Source organism: Canis lupus, chromosome 7, assembly GCF_011100685.1.
Source record: "Canis lupus familiaris isolate Mischka breed German Shepherd chromosome 7, alternate assembly UU_Cfam_GSD_1.0, whole genome shotgun sequence".
NCBI lineage: Eukaryota > Metazoa > Chordata > Mammalia > Carnivora > Canidae > Canis > Canis lupus.
The window spans coordinates 29427198-29446504 of record NC_049228.1 but is presented as its reverse complement, the minus strand read 5'-3'; the positions used below and the strand labels follow the sequence as shown (position 1 = coordinate 29446504).

Here is a 19307-nt window from a genome sequence, read left to right as displayed (position 1 = left end):
ATATCATTCTCAATGGGGAAGCACCGGGAGCCTTTCCCCTAAGATCAGGAACAAGACAGGGATGTCCACTCTCACCACTACTATTCAACATAGTACTGGAAGTCCTAGCCTCAGCAATCAGACAACAAAAAGACATTAAAGGCATTCAAATTTGCAAAGAAGAAGTCAAACTCTCCCTCTTCGCTGATGACATGATACTCTACATAGAAAACCCAAAAGTCTCCACCCCAAGATTGCTAGAACTCATACAGCAATTTGGTAGCGTGGCAGGATACAAAATCAATGCCCAGAAATCAGTGGCATTTCTATACACTAACAATGAGACTGAAGAAAGAGAAATTAAGGAGTCCATCCCATTTACAATTGCACCCAAAAGCATAAGATACCTAGGAATAAACCTAACCAAAGAGGTAAAGGATCTATACCCTCAAAACTATAGAACACTTCTGAAAGAAATTGAGGAAGACACAAAGAGATGGAAAAATATTCCATGCTCATGGATTGGCAGAATTAATATTGTGAAAATGTCAATGTTACCCAGGGCAATTTACACATTTAATGCAATCCCTATCAAAATACCATGGACTTTCTTCAGAGAGTTAGAACAAATTATTTTAAGATTTGTGTGGAATCAGAAAAGACCCCGAATAGCTAGGGGAATTTTAAAAAAGAAAACCATATCTGGGGGCATCACAATGCCAGATTTCAGGTTGTACTACAAAGCTGTGGTCATCAAGACAGTGTGGTACTGGCACAAAAACAGACACATAGATCAATGGAACAGAATAGAGAATCCAGAAGTGGATCCTGAACTTTATGGTCAACTAATATTCGATAAAGGAGGAAAGACTATCCATTGGAAGAAAGACAGTCTCTTCAATAAATGGTGCTGGGAAAATTGGACATCCACATGCAGAAGAATGAAACTAGACCACTCTCTTTCACCATACACAAAGATAAACTCAAAATGGATGAAAGATCTAAATGTGAGACAAGATTCCATCAAAATCCTAGAGAAGAATACAGGCAACACCCTTTTTGAACTCGGCCATAGTAACTTCTTGCAAGATACATCCACGAAGGCAAAAGAAACAAAAGCAAAAATGAACTATTGGGACTTCATCAAGATAAGAAGCTTTTGCACAGCAAAGGATACAGTCAACAGAACTAAAAGACAACCTACAGAATGGGAGAAGATATTTGCAAATGACGTATCAGATAAAGGGCTAGTTTCCAAGATCTATTAAGAACTTATTAAACTCAACACCAAAGAAACAAACAATCCAATCATGAAAGGGGCAAAAGACATGAAGAAATATCTCACAGAGGAAGACATAGACATAGCCAACAAGCACATGAGAAAATGCTCTGCATCACTTGCCATCAGGGAAATACAAATCAAAACCACAATGAGATACCACCTCACACCAGTGAGAATGGGGAAAATTAACAAGGCAGGAAACCACAAATGTTGGAGAGGATGCAAAGAAAAGGGAACCCTCTTACACTGTTGGTGGGAATGTGAACTGGTGCAGCCACTCTGGAAAACTGTGTGGAGGTTCCTCAAAGAGTTAAAAATAGACCTGCCCTACGAACCAGCAATTGCACTGCTGGGGATTTACCCCAAAGATACAAATGCAATGAAACGCAGGGACACCTGCACCCCGATGTTTATAGCAGCAATGGCCACAATAGCCAAGCTGTGGAAGGAGCCTCGGTGTCCATCGAAGGATGAAAGGATAAAGAAGATGTGGTTTATGTATACAATGGAATATTACTCAGCTATTAGAAATGACAAATACCCACCATTTGCTTCAACATGGATGGAACTGGAGGGTATTATGCTGAGTGAAATAAGTCAATCGGAGAAGGACAAACATTATATGTTCTCATTCATTTGGGGAATATAAATAATAGTGAAAGGGAATATAAGGGAAGGGAGAAGAAATGTGTGGGAAATATCAGAAAGGGAGACAGAAAGTAAAGACTGCTAACTCTGGGAAACGAACTAGGGGTGGTAGAAGGGGGGGAGGCTGAGGGGTGGGAGTGAATGGGTGACGGGCACTGGGGTTATTCTGTATGTTGGTAAATTGAACACCAATAAAAAATAAATTAAAAATAAAAAGAAAAAAAAGAAAAAAAAATAAAGAGAGCAAACTTCCAAAGATAATGCCAAGAGAAATGTGGGGAGATAGAAATGCTCTAAAACTGGGTTGTGGTGGTGGTTGTATAACTGTAGGGATTTACTAAAAAACAATTGAACCATTCACTTACAATGAGTAAATTTTATGTTAATTACATCTCAATAAACTGTTAGTAAAAAAAAATAATAATGCATTCGATATTGTACTGAAGGTACTACCCAATGTAAGAAGACAAAAATAGGAAATGCCTAGGGCACTTGGGTGGCTCAGTGGTTGAGTGTCTGTCTTTGGTCAGAGTCAGGTCAGGTCATGATCTTGAGGTCCTGGGATTGAGTCCTGCATCAGGCTCCCGGGAGGGAGCCTCTTCTCTCTCTGCCTATGTCTCTGCCTCTCTCTGTGTGTCCCCAGTGAATAAATAAATAAAATCTTTAAAAAAAAAAAAAGGAAAGGAAATGCCAGGTATACAGATTTGGAAGGAAGAAATAACCCGTCTTTGTTTGCTGATGACACGGTCATCTATATATAGGTAGGTAGAAAATCCAAATGCATCAATGACAACAACCACAAAAACTGAAACCAATAACTGATTACAGCAAGGTCATAGGACACAAGATTAATATACAAAAGTCAATCACTTTCCTGTATGCCAGCAAAGGAAAACGTGAAATTTGAAATTAAAAACACAATACCATTTCCCCTAAGGTCAAGAATAAGACAAAGGTGTTCATTCTCATCACTTTTATTCAACATAGTACTGGAAGTCCTAGACACAGCAATTGGACTAAATAAATAAATAAATAAATAAAGCAATCCAAATTGGTAAGGAAGAAGTAAAACTCTTACCATTTGCAGATGGCATGATACCGTATATGTAAAACCCTAACGACTCCACCAAAAAAAATTTCTAGAACGGATAGATGAATTCAGTAAGGTTGCAGGATACAAAATCAATGTACAGAAATCTTTTGCTTTCGTATATACTAATAATGAAGCAGGAGAAAGAGAAATTACGAAAATGATCCCATTTACAACTGTATCAAAAAAAAAAAATGTTCCTAAGAATAACCTAACCAAAGAGGTGAAAGATCTGTACTCCGAAAACTATAAAACACTGTTGAAAGGAATTCAAGACAACACAAAGAACTGGAGAGACATTCTGTGCTCATGGGTTAGAAAAACAAATATTATTAAAATATCTATACTACCCAAAGCAATCTATAGATGTAATGCAATCCCCACAAAAATACCAACAGAATTTTCCAAAGAACAAACAATACTAAAATTTGTATGGGACAACAGAAGGCCTCGAATAGTCAACTAATCTTGAAAAAGAAAAACAGAACTAGAGGTATTACAATTCCAGATTTCAAACTGTATTATAAAGTGGTAGTAATTAAAACAATATGATACTGACACAAAAACAGACACATAAATCAATACAACATATTAGGAAATCCACTATTATATGACAAATTAATTTTTGACAAAGGAGGAATGAATACACAATGGGAAAAAGACCCTGAAACAAACGGGAAAACTGGACAGCAACATGCAGCAAAATGAAGTTGGACCACTTTCTTTCACCATACACAAAAATAAACTCAAAATGCTTTAAAGACCTTAATGTGAGACCTAAAACCATAAAAATCCTTAAAGAGAGAACAGGCAGTCATTTCTCTGACATCGGCCATAGGAACTTTTTTCTAGATATGTCTCCTGTGCAAGGGAAACAAAAGAAAAACTATTGGGACCTCATCAAAATAAAAATCTTCTGCACAGTGAAACAACCAACTAAACTAAAAGGCAAACTACTGAATGGGAGAAGATGTTTGCAAATGACATATCTGATCAAGGGTTAGCATTCAAAATACACAAAGAACTGATACAACTCAATAACCCCCCCAAAAGTAATACAATTTAAAAAATGGACAAAAAACAAGAAAAGACATTTCTTCAAAGAAAGTATACAGATGACCAACAAACACATGAAAAGATGCTCAACATCACTTATCATCAGGGAAATGAAAATCAAAACCGCAATGACGTATCACCTCATGCCTGTCAGAATGACTAAAACCAAAAACACAAGAAACAAGCGTTGGCAACACTGTGGAGAAAAAGGAACCCCCGAGCACTATTGGTGGAAATGCAAACTGATGCAGCCACTCTGAAAAACAGAGTGGAGTTTCCTCAAAAAATTAAAAATAGAACTACTCTACATTCCAGGAATCACACTACTGGGTATTTATTCTCCCTCCCCCCCCCAAAAAAAACCACCAATTCCAACATGCACCTCTATGTTTTTAGCAGCATTACTTACAATAGCCAAACTATGGAAGCAGCCCAAGTGTCCACAGATAGATGAATGGACAAAGAAGATGTGGTAGAGATAGAATGGACTGTTACTCAGCCATTAAAAAGAATGTAATCTTGCCATTTAAAACAACATGGAGAGAGCTAGAGTATAATTCTAAATGAAATAATTCAGTCAGAGAAAGAAAAATACCATATGATTTCACATATATGTGGAGTTTAATAAACAAAGCAAATGAGCAAAGGGGAAAAAACGAGTGCGAGTGACAAACCAAGAAACACTCTTAACTATGGAGAATAAACTGATGGTCACCAGAGGGGAAAGCAGTGAGGGGGATGGGTGAAGTAGGTTATGGGAATTAAAAAACACACTTATCATGATGAAAAAAATAATAATAAATAAATTTCTTAAGAACCAAAAACAAAATAGTTATTGTAATGGACGGGACTTCAAATGAAAAATAAATATTCTTTCATCCAATAAATACCTGAGTTCTAAACAGGGGGAAAAAAACCCACAATATTATTTATATTACCAAAACCCTCTAAAATGAAATACTTAGGTATAAATCTAACAAAATATATACAAGATGTGTATGGAGAAAACCACAGAACTTTAATAAAAGAAGAATGAAACAATTGGAACCAATATCGTCAAAATGTCAATTCTTCCCAACTTTGTCTATAGATTCAATGTAATCAAAATCAAAATCCCAGCAAATTATTTTGTAGACATTGACACTGATTCTAAAGTTTATATAAAAAAGACCATACTAGCCAACACAATATTGAAGAGGAGAAGGAAGTCAGAGGACTGATGCTACCTGACTTCTAGACCTGCTATACTACAATAATCAAGATAATATGGTATTAATAAAAGAATAGAAAATAGATCAATTACTTGAACAAGATAGAAAAAAGATAGATATGATTATAATCAACTGATCTTTAATAAAGGAGTAAAGGCAATACAATGGAACAGAGTCTTTTTTACAAAGGGTACTAGAACTGGACATCCCGCTTGCAAAAAAAAAAAAAAAAATCTAGACAGAGGCCTTACACCCTACACAAAAATTGAAAATAGATTGGAGACCTAAACGTAAAACACAAACTATAAATCTCTTAGAAGATCACATAAGAGAAAACCTAGGTGACCATGGCTATGGGCATGACTTTTTAGATACAAGCAAAATCCATGAAAGTAAAAGTTGACGAGCTGAAATGCATTAAAATTAAAAATGTCTGCTCTACAAAAGACACCGTCAAGGGAATGAGATGACAAGCCACAGACTAAAAGAAAATATTTGCAAAAGATACATATGACAAAGAGCTGTTATCCAAAATATACAAAGAACTTCTAAAACTCAACAATAAAAACCCCAAACAACCCAAATACAACAAAGGGCCAAGACCTTAACAGACAACTCACAAAAAAATAGGTATCTGAAAATATACTCCATGTAATCTGTCATCATGGAAATACAAATTAAAGTAACAGTAAGATGCCACTACGTACCTCTCAGAATGGTCAAATTCCAGAACATTGACAACACCAAATGCTGGTGAGGATGTGAAGCAACACAAACTCTCATTCATTGCTGGTGGGAATACAAAGTAGTACAGCTACTGTAGAAGACAGTTTGACAGTTTCTTACAAAAAGAAACATATTCTTACCTCATGATCTGGCAACAGAGCTCCTTGGTATTTACCCAAAGGAACTGAAAACTTATATCCACACAAAAACCTGCACACAGATTTTACAGCAGCTTTATTCATAATTGCCAAAACTTGGAAGCAAACCAAGATGCCCTTCAGTAGGTGAATGAATAAATAAACTGTAGAACATCCAGACAATGGGATACTATTCAAGGCTAAAAAGAAATGAACTATTAAGCCATGAAAAGACATAGAAAAACCTTAAATGCATATTATTAAAAGAAAGAAGCCAATCTGAAAAGGCCTCATACTGTGTGATTTCAATTATATGACATTCTGGAAAAGGGGAAACTGAAAACAGTAAAAAGATCCATGATTGCCAAGATTTGGTGGAGTAAAGGAGGTGAGACAAGGGATTAATAGGCACAGCACAGAGGATTTTTAGGGCAGTCAGAATACTCTGTACAATACTATAATGTTGGAGACAGGGACGCCTGGATGGCTCCGCGGTTAGGCTCTGCTTTCGGCTCAGGGCCTGATCCTGGAGTTCAGGGATCGAGTCCCACCTTGGGCTCCCTACTGGGAGCCCACTTCTCCCTCTGCCTATGTCTCTGCCTCTCTCTCTCTCTCTCTCTGTCCCTCCTCTCTCTCTTTCTCTCTCTGTCTCATGAATAAATAAATAAAATCTTTTAAAAATGTTGGAGACATGTCATTATGTATCTGTCCAAACCCACAGAATGTACAATACCTAATGTAAGCAATGGACTTTGAGTGGTTATGATATATGACTATAGTTTCAGCAGTTGTAACAAATGCAGCACTGGGGGTGGGGGGGTGGTCGTGATGAGAATGGTAGGGGCAGAGAGGATACAAGAAATCTCTGTAGATATATTTTGCTGTAAAACTAAAACTGCTAAACCTAAAACTGCTCTAAAATTAATGTCTTAAAAAATGATGGACATGGGGACATCTGGGTGGCTCGGTCAGTTAAGTACCCAACTCTTGATTTCAGTGTGGGTCGTGATCTCGGGGATCGAGCCCTGAGTGGGGCTCCGGGCTCAGCAGGGAGTCCTGCTTGAGATTCTCTTTTTCCCTCTCCCTCGGCCCCCCAACACACATGCACACTGCACTCATATTCTTTTTCTCTCTCAAATAAATAAATTAATTTAAAAAAGTAATGGGCTATTGGAGTGTAGGGAAAAAATAACTCACAGATTAGGGATACCACTTTTCTTCAGGGCAGTTTGAAGATGTCTATCAAGAGCCTTAAAGTAAGAATACCCTCTGACCAAGCAATTCCACTTTAGACATTTACCACAAGTAAATAATGAAGGATATGCACAAAGATGTCATCTTAAAGTTGTATATTGAGCCACATTATCATTTATAAGAGATAAAAATCAGAAGCAACTTAACCCTTAGCGTATCAGTGAAATAAATGTGTATGAACTATAGCCATTATAATAATGTTGCAAATTAATATTTAGCAACATGGAAAGTTATTTGCAACACATTAGTAGAAAAAACCAGGTTGGAGAAAATGTGCAGAAAACAACATAATTAGTATTATTACATAGTACTTTTAGTATTATTAGTAGTAGTATTTAGAGAGTTCTGTGGGGAATACAGCAAGGTGATAAAGGCAGTTATCTCTGGGTGATAGAACTATGGACGTAACTTTCTATTCTTTCATAATAGTTATATGGGCTTTTTTTTACCGAAGATATAGATGTTATTTTTTATTTTCAAAATCTTTAAGATGAGTCAATAATGGGAGAAGACAGAGATTGTTCGGACTGTAGTAAATATGGTAAGTAAGAGGTTCTGAATGAACCTGCATGTTTAGTGTATGCTACTTTATGCAATAGATGGGTACAAATTGAGTTGCATTCTCCATTATGCTAATGGAAGAAAAAGCTGTAAGAAGCAATAACGATTCATTTAATAATGTGAATAACTATTGCTCCCTGTTTCCATTTTAGAAGTTCACATCTTTTTAACTTTTAGATTTGCTTAAAGCAGACAACACCCAAATAATTATTCTTTTGTTATATCCTGGCCAAGTGGTTCATCTCAATCGTGTGAAGAGAGCCCTAGGTGTGTGTTGTGTTTTTACTTTCTCAATTTGCAGGGCGTAATCCCTTTCTCCACCATTCTGCAGACAGCCTAGAAGAACAGAATTCACATGCTAGCAGAATTTGGTTGTCTTCTGGAATAACTGAGACTCACATGCATAAGCCGTCAGTGTGAGTCTGACTCTTACATACTCTGATCAGGAAAGGCAGCCATCTCCAGGTGGAGGAAAACAAAGCAGCCACGTGTGGGTAAAATCGACCACTCGGAACATCCCTTGAAACACATGAAGAAAAATATCTCGAATGCACCCGTCTCCAGAGTGCTGGAGCTGTAGGTGTGGGTCACCTTGGCCTGGCACTGTCCCTGTCTAAAGAAACAGTGAAGCTGAAGCTCAGACAGGGTTACTTGCCCAATGTCATGTCCATACTCACTAGTGAGGATCTGATTAGAATCCTTTGTCTCCCACAAGTGCCAGCGGCTCTTATAAATAAAGCAGACCGTGTGGTATAATGAAAACACTACCAGAGTAGGAGTCGGGAACCCTGGATTTCCAAGCTGGCTTTGTCACTTAAATAGCCAGGTGTCCTCTGGCAGGCACCTACCCCTTTGGGGACTGTGCCTCTTTGCTTACCACATAAGGAGCTTCTACTGGAAAACATTTAAAGACTCTGCAGATCAAATACCTATAGTTTCTAAGTAGCTCATACCTTCCGCTGCCCTGGTCCTTTGGGTTTAGTCCTTGCAGGCATTCTTGCCCTTCTAGACTCCTTCCATCCAGAGTTCCTTTGTACACACCTATCCCGTGATCTCCAAGCTGTGCAAGGTCAGAAGAAAGTCCCATGAGCTGCAAAGCAGGTGCTAAAACATTTCCCATGTTGCTGTGACTATTTTAGCTAAGAGTCATGTTATTTTTTTTCTGCCTAAGTAGATTAACTAGGCACACATATGTTGGTAGACAGAACACCACTGAATACACCCTGCAGAGCAAACAGAAGTTTAATTTCCCTTAAACAGACATCAAGTGCCTGCAGATGTATGAAGCCAGGAAGAGTGATTCCTTAGGTAGCCAGCCTCTCCCAGGAGAAGGGGCTACCCAGGTCCTGACCCAGAGAGGAGGAAGAACTTGGGGATGGGAAGAGTCCTGACACATTCAGCTAAACCAAATGGCAGCCCAAATGAAAGGAGAGACAGGGAGAACTGGGTTGTGTTAGAAATCAATTTTCAACTTCAGTTAACTTTATTGGCATGACAAGGTAGACACATTGCCAAAGTCAATACAGTAGATCTGTGTGCCTAAGGCAGGTTTTGGTGCTAATGGAGGTTTTAATGCCAGACATTATGTCCTCTGAATGTTTCCTAATGTCCTTTGTCTCCAGCTGCCACATGTTGTGGCTATGATCTTGCTACTGAAGGTCACAGAATTAAGTTTTGGGCATTGAAATCAAACTTATGGTAAGGGTCTTCTTTCCTAAAACCCTTTTATACTCTTGGGAAACCTCGTGAACTTATATTTTATTTATTGTATAGTACACAATAATAAACATAAGCAAGTATTTTCAGATAGGATATTTTTAAAATACTTCATTTCCTAGGCAGGTTTTTAAAGTAAAAGATATCAGTAAGAAAACTACCTAAAATTTCCTTATCAAAGATTCTTGCTATAATGTTTACACTTTTGGTAGGCATATAATAAAACTGTTAATATCTAGAATCTTTTTTTAAAAAAAATATTATTTATTAAGAGAGAAGAAGAGTGCACATGGGCAGGGGGGAGGGCAGAGGGAGAAGAAGCAGACTCCTTGCTTAACAGGGAGCCCGAATATCCAGGGTCCTTCTTTGAGCAAAGCACCTCCATTCAGAGGAGAAATGGGGAAATGACTTATTTCTGGCTGGGCAATTTTTTTTTTTTCTTCATGATCTTAGTGGCATAGATACGCATTACATTATTTCTACCAGGAGCCCAGCCCAAGCTGCCAGGCCAAGAAGCACTTACAGGCAATAGATAAAATCAGATTATGAATAGATCATGATTCTGCCCAGCAAGTATGCAATAATGGATAAGTTTAATGTTTAAACAAATATTTGTTTTAAAGGAGGTAAAAGGTGACAGTACAACATATGTTTCAGATATAATACAGATATGGCATTTTCAGATACAGCACAGGTATTGCATAAACCTATAATTTGGAGCACATAACCTATAGACAAAACATTACCTTCCATTGGTGGCAACAGGCACTAATTATAGGGGTACAATTTCTCATAAGCTTTCTGTATTAAATAATTGAATGAATGAATACACTGCAAAATCTAAATTATTTAAGCTGTAAATAAAGTACACTATTAAATCAGTGTAATTCCTCTCATTTTGCAAAAACTGAGATCGAGATATTTTTGTTTTCATGTTTGCTCAGGTCAACATTTGACAACTGACATGATACTAGAATTCAGGTGTCTCAATTCAGAACAGTGAATGTTCCACTATAGAAGGATCCTATTGCATACTTGGTTTCTGTACTTTGCCCTTGACATATTCATAAAAGTTAAAACTTAAGTCCATAAAGAGGCCAATGTCCACCAACAATAAATAAACCAATACATTTTACCTATTTTCCACTACCAACAATTTAGTTGTTCGTCTGACAGTTCTAAGTAAAGGCGCTGATTGGCTGGTGGGTTGGTTGGGTTGGTTGATTAAAGATACCTTGCAATTTAATTTAGAAACCAAGGAGTAATTGAAGCCTTCTTCATTCTGTAGGTTTAATAAGCATTTGCAAAGGAAGGTCACCATTATCACTAATACAATCACAATATCAGTTATATGAGAAAAAAGATATACATATAGGTATGATAGATATGTATCGTATATATGACCAAATAGGATGCATATGCTACATAGATTATATATGTTGTACTATGTGTGTGCATATATACATATACTAAATGTTTAAGTAGTTCTTCAAAAATTGCCTTTATCAAAGTGATTCTGCATGGCTTGTGAGAGTGGAATAGTGGGACAGACTCGTTAAAGAACAAATAACACAAACAACTCAGCTTGAACTTTTCTTTTCCCCCTAGTCAAAGGCCTTTGGGAATTAACAAGTTCCCTGAGTCGGGATCTTAAGTATTTCTATACACTCCAAGTGTTCTTATGTTGAGATCCTCACTAGTTTTAAATGTATCCAAATTAGGAGACTGGGATGATGTTAAGGACTGGGATGAATCAGTTAGAAGCTCTATCCCCAAAGCATTAGGAGCTATTATCCAGAAGTGTAGCACATCATACTTTGATCAGGGAAATTAAAATATTCTCCCAAGATATTCTATTTGTAAAACATTTTCCAAATTGAATTCTAGTTGCAGAAATATTTTTGGCAAGTAAACAGCAGGGGGCTGAGAGCCTGGTCTATGCCAACTTTGCTGACTCCAACAGCCAGGATGGAAAGTCTGGGCAGAGGAGGATATGCAAGCACTGGTGGGACTGAGCCCATGTGAGCAGTGGGCAGCTGGTCTTTCGTCACTGAGCACTTCCTGTCTGCACTCCAGACTCCAAGGATAGAGTGTTGCTCCACTGAGAGGTGCCGGTTAAAGACAGAGAAGGTGAGGGGAGGAGAAAGAGGAACCAGGAATTGATGTCCTGGATAAGCTACACCCTCAGGCCCAGCAAATGTGAAGGAGGAGAGTAGAAGTCAGACACTGGGCCACCTAGAGCTCTCTCAGAGTCCACGCTGGAACCAGCCTGGTACCATTGCTGTACCTTGGTGTTATTATGAGCTGACCCAGCACTCATGGCTAGGTCTTGGTGTTCTGTTGAACAGAAGCAATTTCACATGAGAGCAGAGCAGGCCTCTCTGTGACTATGATGCCGCAAGACCCAAACAAGAGGGTTCTGTGATCATGTCTGAACAGACAAGAACACAAGCATCGTCTCAGCCCCCAAACGAGCCAATATACCCTCTCCTGACTAATAGGAATGACTGCTGTTCCTGTCCTGATTGCATCTTTAGCCTCACTCCAGTGAGCCTCCCCATCATAGAATTATCTCTGCTTCCTGGAAGCATTTGATTCAGAGCAAAGTCTTCTTCTTTAAGAAGAAGACTGACAAATCAACTGACAAGAGCAAGCCCAAGTCCTTCCTAAGTCCTTTCCAACACCTTCTTGCCCAAGCACCCTGCAGTTGCTCACAGTGCACATTCTCTCTCTGTGCAACCAGCAAGAAACACAACTTGTTCAGCTATAGGTGTGCTCCTGCCAGCCTGCAGCTGGAGGACCAGTGACAACAGTGTCTGTTCTGTGCCAAGCAGTGTGCTGACTTCTGGCCTTATAGATCTGAACAAAACAGTCCTATCCTAAGGGACATGCTCACAACCTGGAGGATGCAAGGAGCAGAGGGCAGAATGACCTCAAGAGTCATGACAAATCAAACGAAATTCAACAGGATGTCAAATAAATAACCCTAAGGGTGGTATGATATGGAGACTATGAAAGGATGGAGAACCCCATCAAGATCAAATGTATGTGAGACACTGGGGTGGCTCAGCAGTTGAGCATCTGCCTGGAGTCCCAGAATCAAGTCCCACATGGGGCTCCCTGCGTGGAGCCTGCTTCTCCCTCTGCCTATGTCTCTGCCACTCTCTTTCTGTGTCTTTCATGAATAAATAAATAAAATCTTTTTAAAAATCAAATGTACTTAATTTTACAAACCTTAAAATTGCATCAAGTTTGAATGACTTGCAAATATATTTACAAATTTTAAGGCACCAAGGAAAGGCAAAATCCAGTCAAGTGATCAAAAACAGGAGCTGCAGACTTCCTTGAGAGAACAAAGGATTAGACAAAGTAGCCTGGGACCTGGGAGAGCCACCTCTGTAGTGTGAAAGCCTACAACTTTATAGTCATTCAGAAAGTCCCATCAGGGTCCCTAGCAAGTCCTGGCCAACACTCTGCTGATAAGTTATGTGATAAACATCTTCCTTTAGGTAGGATGTGTGTTTCTTAACACCAGGAAGATTGAGAATTAGGTATAGAAAGACATGAGAGAGCCAAACCATTATATTTATAATGTTAAGGACTTTACATTGTGTATATTTGCCGTTTTGCTTATTTGTAATTTTTAAGAGAACTGGGCCAATTAGAGTGGTAGGTAGCCCCGCCCCTTATAATGCCAATTTATTTTATTTTATTTTTTTAATAAAATAATTTTTATTGGTGTTCAATTTACCAACATACAGAATAACACCCAGTGCTCATCCTGTCAAGTGTCCCCCTCAGTGCCCGTCACCCACTCACCCCCACCCCCCGCTCTCCTCCCCTTCCACCACCCCCAGTTCGTTTCCCAGAGTTAGGAGTCTTTATGTTCTGTCTCCCTTTCTGATAATGCCAATTTAAAACACAATTGAGTAATTAATGCAAAGTTTTATGATTTTAAGTTGAATTCTTACTAAATTTATTGGAATGTATAGGAAAATCCTGGAACCTTATATTTATAAACTTAAATGTATGTAAGCATTGAAATACTCCAGAAAGCTTTGTTTGTTAATTCAAATATACATGTGTGTGTTGTATGTATGTATATGCATAATGTATCTGTATATAAAACTTATAATTGCAGCTTAATATATTTCTTCTATGGAGATTTTAAGATGTTTGGATAGCCACCAGACCTTCCCACATGGTATTTGCAGGAGCAAGAGGTTTAACTCACTTCATTGATAGAACCTTTACAAGTAATTGCTAAGCTCTACCTAAGAAATAATTGTCTGTAGGCTGAACTAAAACAAATGTTTTTCTAGTTTTAGCTTTAAGAAGTGGAATATTGGGCAGCCCGGGTGGTTCAGCAGTTTAGCGCTGACTTCGGCCCAGAGTGTGATCCTGGAGACCCAGGATCCAGTCCTACGTTGGGGCTCCCTCCATGGAGCCTGGTTCTCCCTCTGCCTGTGTCTCTGCCTCTCTTTCTCTGTGCCTCCCATGAATAAATAAATAAAATCTCTTTTTTAAGTAGAATATTGATTTTTTAATCCAAAAAGTAAAACTTCAAATAATGTTTTCTACGTATAAAGGACACCTAGACAAAAGATAGGTATCTAGAAACTCACGTGAATATAAGCAAACACTGTTGTGTGTGCTAAGTGCTGTCATGGGGAAAGAGAAAATGCTACATGGGAACAAGCAGGAGAGGTCATATCTGGTGGAACAAGACCCTTTGGGAGGAGGGATAGGGAGGAGGGACAAGTAAACCAAGAAAAAGGTGTGAGGAGGGAGGGAGAGAGGGTAGAGCCATAGGATGTTCACTCATTTACATATATCTTGTGCCTAACTGGCAAAGCTAGGGGCCAGGGAGATTAGCAAACAAAACAAGATCCCTCCCCTCCTGGAGAAGCCAGGGAAGAGGGAGCTCCGGGGTCTTGGAATAGAAAGAAATTCAGTGTCTAGAAGCCTGTCCCTGATGAGTTAGAAGGTGATCCCCCTAAGTTGCAGGGAGAGATGAGACTGCACTGACAGGCGCACACGAAGTCCCTACTTATGGGGTACAGGAAACCAGGAGGTTCTTAGCAAACCACGCCTTTCTTCTTCATTTTTTAACTTCTTTTTGCTTTGGGGATCAGAAGCCTATTTGTAAATCAAACATTTTAAACTTTCCTGAGGCTCAACCCCTGGAGATACGGAAGGAACTACCAACTGCTTAACCCAAAGGCCCCTGAAACCTGATTGGCCTGGCGGCAAATAAGCAGCTCATCTCTGCAGAAGCCTGAGGTCCCAGGCTGCAGAAACTGGCATGATTGTTCACAAAGGACCCCAAAGACCTGCAGGGGATGGACCTTATCTCTCAGGGTTGCTGAGCTTTGGCTGAATCTTCTGCAGATCACAGATCTTTTTAAAAGTGAAAATAGATCCTGTTTTCTAAAGACCAAATGGTGAGTGAGGAGGTTGGGGGGCAGGGGTTGGGGACAGAAGGTCTAGGACGGTAGAAAGCAGTTTGCAAACTGATGAAGGAAGAATGAAGACAGTAAAGGCTGAGGATGACAGAGTTGGAGACCCCTGCAACCCACCTTGGAGTTTACACCTCTACAGGGGCTGTGGCTTTACCCATACACAGTATTTTGTAAGAGAATAGTAGATCTGGAATTTACAAAACTCATTTTCAATTTCATAGGCTACAGCCTTCAAATAATTCCACCCCACCTCTCATGTCTAATGGAACAGGTGTGTGTATCGGGGGAAGGATTGAGAAGGATTCCCTCCAAAAGTCCTTGGGATGCTGCAAAATAGATTTAAAGAGCCATCAGCCGTCATTTCCTTCAGCGTGTACAGACTCTCTATATGTGTGTGCAACTTTGTCTGAGGTTATCGGGATATCGAAACCTCTCGCTCCTGCAAATACCATGTGGGATGATCTGGTGGCTATCTGAATATTATTTTAAAATCTCCATAGAAGAATTGCCCCTGTGTTTCATGTCAACAATTGTTGTGCCAAACTGCCTTTGACGTCCCTGGAGTTATCTGATCACCCAGATGACACTGAGCAGAGCTAGATGACTGGGAGTCAGCAGCTTAGCCCTCACATCTGCCCAAGGCCAGCAGCAGGAGTTCCAGGAGTTATATGACCTACCAAGTACATCCAGCCTACCATCTGTCATTGGCTTACCATGCCACCTTGGGTTACTGACTTCCCCATTCTGTGCCATCTGTGAAATGTGTATAATAGCACATCATGTCCTTCTGTCCCTCCTCTGTCCTCTCCTGCTCCTCCTCTCCCTCTCTCCCTCCCTTTATTCCTTCCTCCTCCTCCTCTTCCTTCTCTCTCTTTCATTCTCCCTTCCTCCCTCTCTTTGCCCCTCTGCCCTTTTCTCTCTCTCTTACAGAAGAAGATAATATGTCTGTAAAGTGCTTTGAGCTCCTTGGAGATAGAGGGTCTATAAATATAAGCTGTTATCACTGTTACCATGGAAACACAGAGAACTGTGCTCCATTGCTGCGTTTGCTGGGCATAATTCTGGCCTTCTTGCCCTGCTGCCTTCTTGAGGCTGTTAGACAATCAATGATTTTACAAAGCACTACAGCCAGATAGGGGGCAGGGACCCAGGGCAGCACTTCTTTGCAACTCAGCTCCTCCTCACGTCATTCTTGAAAAATTGTGCTTCTATTTGCTGAAGCAGAGGATTAAGCAAAACTGGCCAGAGTCAGCTACTAATCCATCATGCCAATGACGACAGGTATAGGTACACCACCCAACCAAGGACCCAAAACTCTAACAAGGTTTGAGTTAGTTCCAGGCAAGGTTCAGGCAAGGAAGAATTCCAATGAGCTTCAGAAATAATATTACATCCATTTCCTAAATTTGCTCTGACTCCTGACTCCTCAACTTCAGAACCATGGCTAGCAAAATGTTGTGGTTAATAAGAGGGTGTGCCTTTCTGCCAGTCCATGGGCTTCTGGAAAACAGGAGCTATGTCTTTTTCATTATAGCATTTGCAAGGCCTAGTACAGGACCTGGCACATAGCATATGTGAAAAGAGATGAGTAAGTGGCTACCATTTTCTATTACACAGCTGAAAGTGCTGTTGACTAAGGCATATGCCATCAAATGTTGGCTTGGGTTCAAGTTCCATGTTTGCTTTCTGCCTCCTCACCCCCATCAGTGAGGCAATGATGCACTTCAGTGCTGCTTTCATGATTGGTCCTGGGAAAGTTGCTCTGCAGCTCAAAGTCTGATATGGGAAAGTAATGATCCTAATTGTTAACCAAACAACGGTGAAAGGTCTCGTGCCAAAGGTAAGGAGTGGAAGCCTTGGGAAAGGTCATTAATCTTTGGAGGCAATGCTATGATCTCACAGGCAGTTTTCCAGCCTCAGATGAGCAAAGGCAAGGAAATCAGAATGGGATTTTAAGTCCAATAAATCCAAGAATTCAGTGCAAGAGCCTTGCTACTTACCAACCTCCCTGAGCCTCAAGACTTCCACCTGTAAAATTAGAATAATAGCACTTACCACGGGGTTGAGGTGATGGTTAAAGGAACTAAATATGTAAACTCGTAGGTCAGTGGCTGGCACCAGTCAATGATTAACATATGTTCATTCCGTTCCATTAGTTTGTTAATACGCGTGAAGAAAGTGGAATATTTTGAATAATGCATTTACTAGTTGATTCCAAAGGCCAGGCACTGGCCTTTCAGAGCCCACCAAGATGGGGCATGTGACAATCCTGCCTTTGATAGCAGGGGTGCAGAATTTAAGGGAAGAAAGAAAATACCCTGGTGCACACAGGGAGCCCAACAGAACAGCTACATAATTTACAGGGTCCAGTGCAAATTGAAAATGCAGAGCCACTTGCGTAAAAATTATTAAAAATTTCAAGGGGGCAATAGCAGACCATTAAACCCTGTGTGACTGCACAGGCCCCACCCCACAAAGCCAGCCCCGGAGCCAGGGGCAGATAGAAGCTTCATGATATTACCAAATGCTGCTTTTGTCGTCGCTGTGGGTCTCATGCAGTCCAGAGGGCTGAATGGTTTCCACAAACTCCTTGGATACACTGAATTCATCTTCTGAGCTAAACCTAAGCTGTAGTAAAGGTCATTCCAGAAGGGAAAAGCCCATAAAAACAACAAAACTCTTTGGGAGCCGTTAATGATTGCATACGATGTGTTCCAAGGTTCAGAATGTTCTCGTATCCTTATTCACGGGAATATGGAGGGGAGGTCAAATTATAAAGCATATGAAAGACATTCACCATTTATTCAACTGCTATCTAATAAGCCCCTGCTGTATACGACACATGGTGCTTGGCCATGTTAGGGAAACAGGGAGTGATTATCTTTATGAGGTCTAAAGTCCCTTTCAGTTCTAACATTTGAGGATTCCTTGACAAAGACCTGGCACCTACCTTTAAGAAACTTAAGTCTAGTGCAAAAACAAAATGAACTTGAAATTACTCTGTATAGAATGCTTTCAAATGGAGTATTTAAAATCTATCATTTATATTTATATATATATATGTGCTCCTACCTGCTAGGATTTTTATACAGTCATTCACCTAGATTTTCACTGAGCCCTTCAAAGATTGGGAGCACTGTGTTTCCTTTTGTTTTTTAAATCTGGTCATAAAACCAAGTCACAGGGAAGACAATGGATTCTCCAAGAGTCAAATAATAAGATTGTAGCAGAACATACATCCTTGAGATGAATTACTGAGTCCGTTCTGAGTGGTTCCCATTCTTCTCCACTCTGTCCACCGATAAAGAATGCGATTAAAATGGGCCGTACTCCTTTCCTTGTTGCTGACGTACAACCCTTCATGGAAGACTCTTCACATGAATGCGTTGAAGCCAATTCTGAACACAGGATTTAAAACCCCGACGAATCTTATTCAGATTCTACCTCCACCACTTGTTAGTTATCAGGGATCTTACTTAATCTTCCAACACCTCAGTTTTCTCATAGACTTCAATATTAATTCCTCTCCAGTTTCTTTGAGGACTAAAAGCATCTAGCAGGGCCTGGTACACAATGTCCATTCATCCACTGCTGAGCCCACTCCCAACCCTCCACTCTCCATTCCTTCTCCAGAGCCCACTGTGAACAGAAGGCCAGGGACTGTCATGGTTCCCTTACTTCCCTGAAAAATGTGGCCTCTGGAAGGGTGGAATGGCAAACCACCAGAGGCAGAGCCAAGGGACCCAGGGTGGATAAGACAAAAGACAGGTGTTGAGCTGCTTAAATCTAGCACTAACTGAGTATTCAACTTTACATGTGTGAAATGTCATTGCAAGCTTCCTGTAGTTATGCTGAGTTTATTATAACCCTGCACTGGACACACTGCTGTGCAATCTGTGCAATCACGGTGTTTATTTGCCCCAGGCATGCGAAAAGCAGGGTGGAACAGTCACCTTAAAAGCAGGAAAAGATGGAAACAAGGTGGAGAGAGGAGAGACCCAAAAGTTCTACCTCTTCTTTAGGAAATGGAAGCCCTTAGTTGGTAGACCCATCAGCCATTTTAAATGAGAGATTTACACCAAAGGAAGAGGGGCACCTGGGTAGCTCAGTCAGTTAAGCATCTGCCTACAGCTCAGGTCATGATTCCAGGGTCCTGGGATCGAGCCCATGTCAGGCTCCCAGCTC

General features: G+C 40.0%; 1 long non-coding RNA gene across 3 annotated transcripts in view; it reads right to left on the bottom strand.

Annotated features, from left to right (window-relative positions):
* Positions 1 to 17761, bottom strand: part of LOC102152384 — a 62661-nt gene extending 44900 nt beyond the window's left edge. For all 3 annotated transcript variants that reach the window (XR_005362128.1, XR_005362129.1, XR_005362130.1), the window contains exons 1-3: positions 17644 to 17761; positions 17123 to 17150; positions 8898 to 9004 (exon numbers count right to left, since the gene is read on the bottom strand). This is a non-coding gene — a long non-coding RNA (uncharacterized LOC102152384). The remainder of the gene's footprint in view (positions 1 to 8897; positions 9005 to 17122; positions 17151 to 17643) is intronic.
* Between the last annotated feature and the right edge of the window lie 1546 nt (positions 17762 to 19307).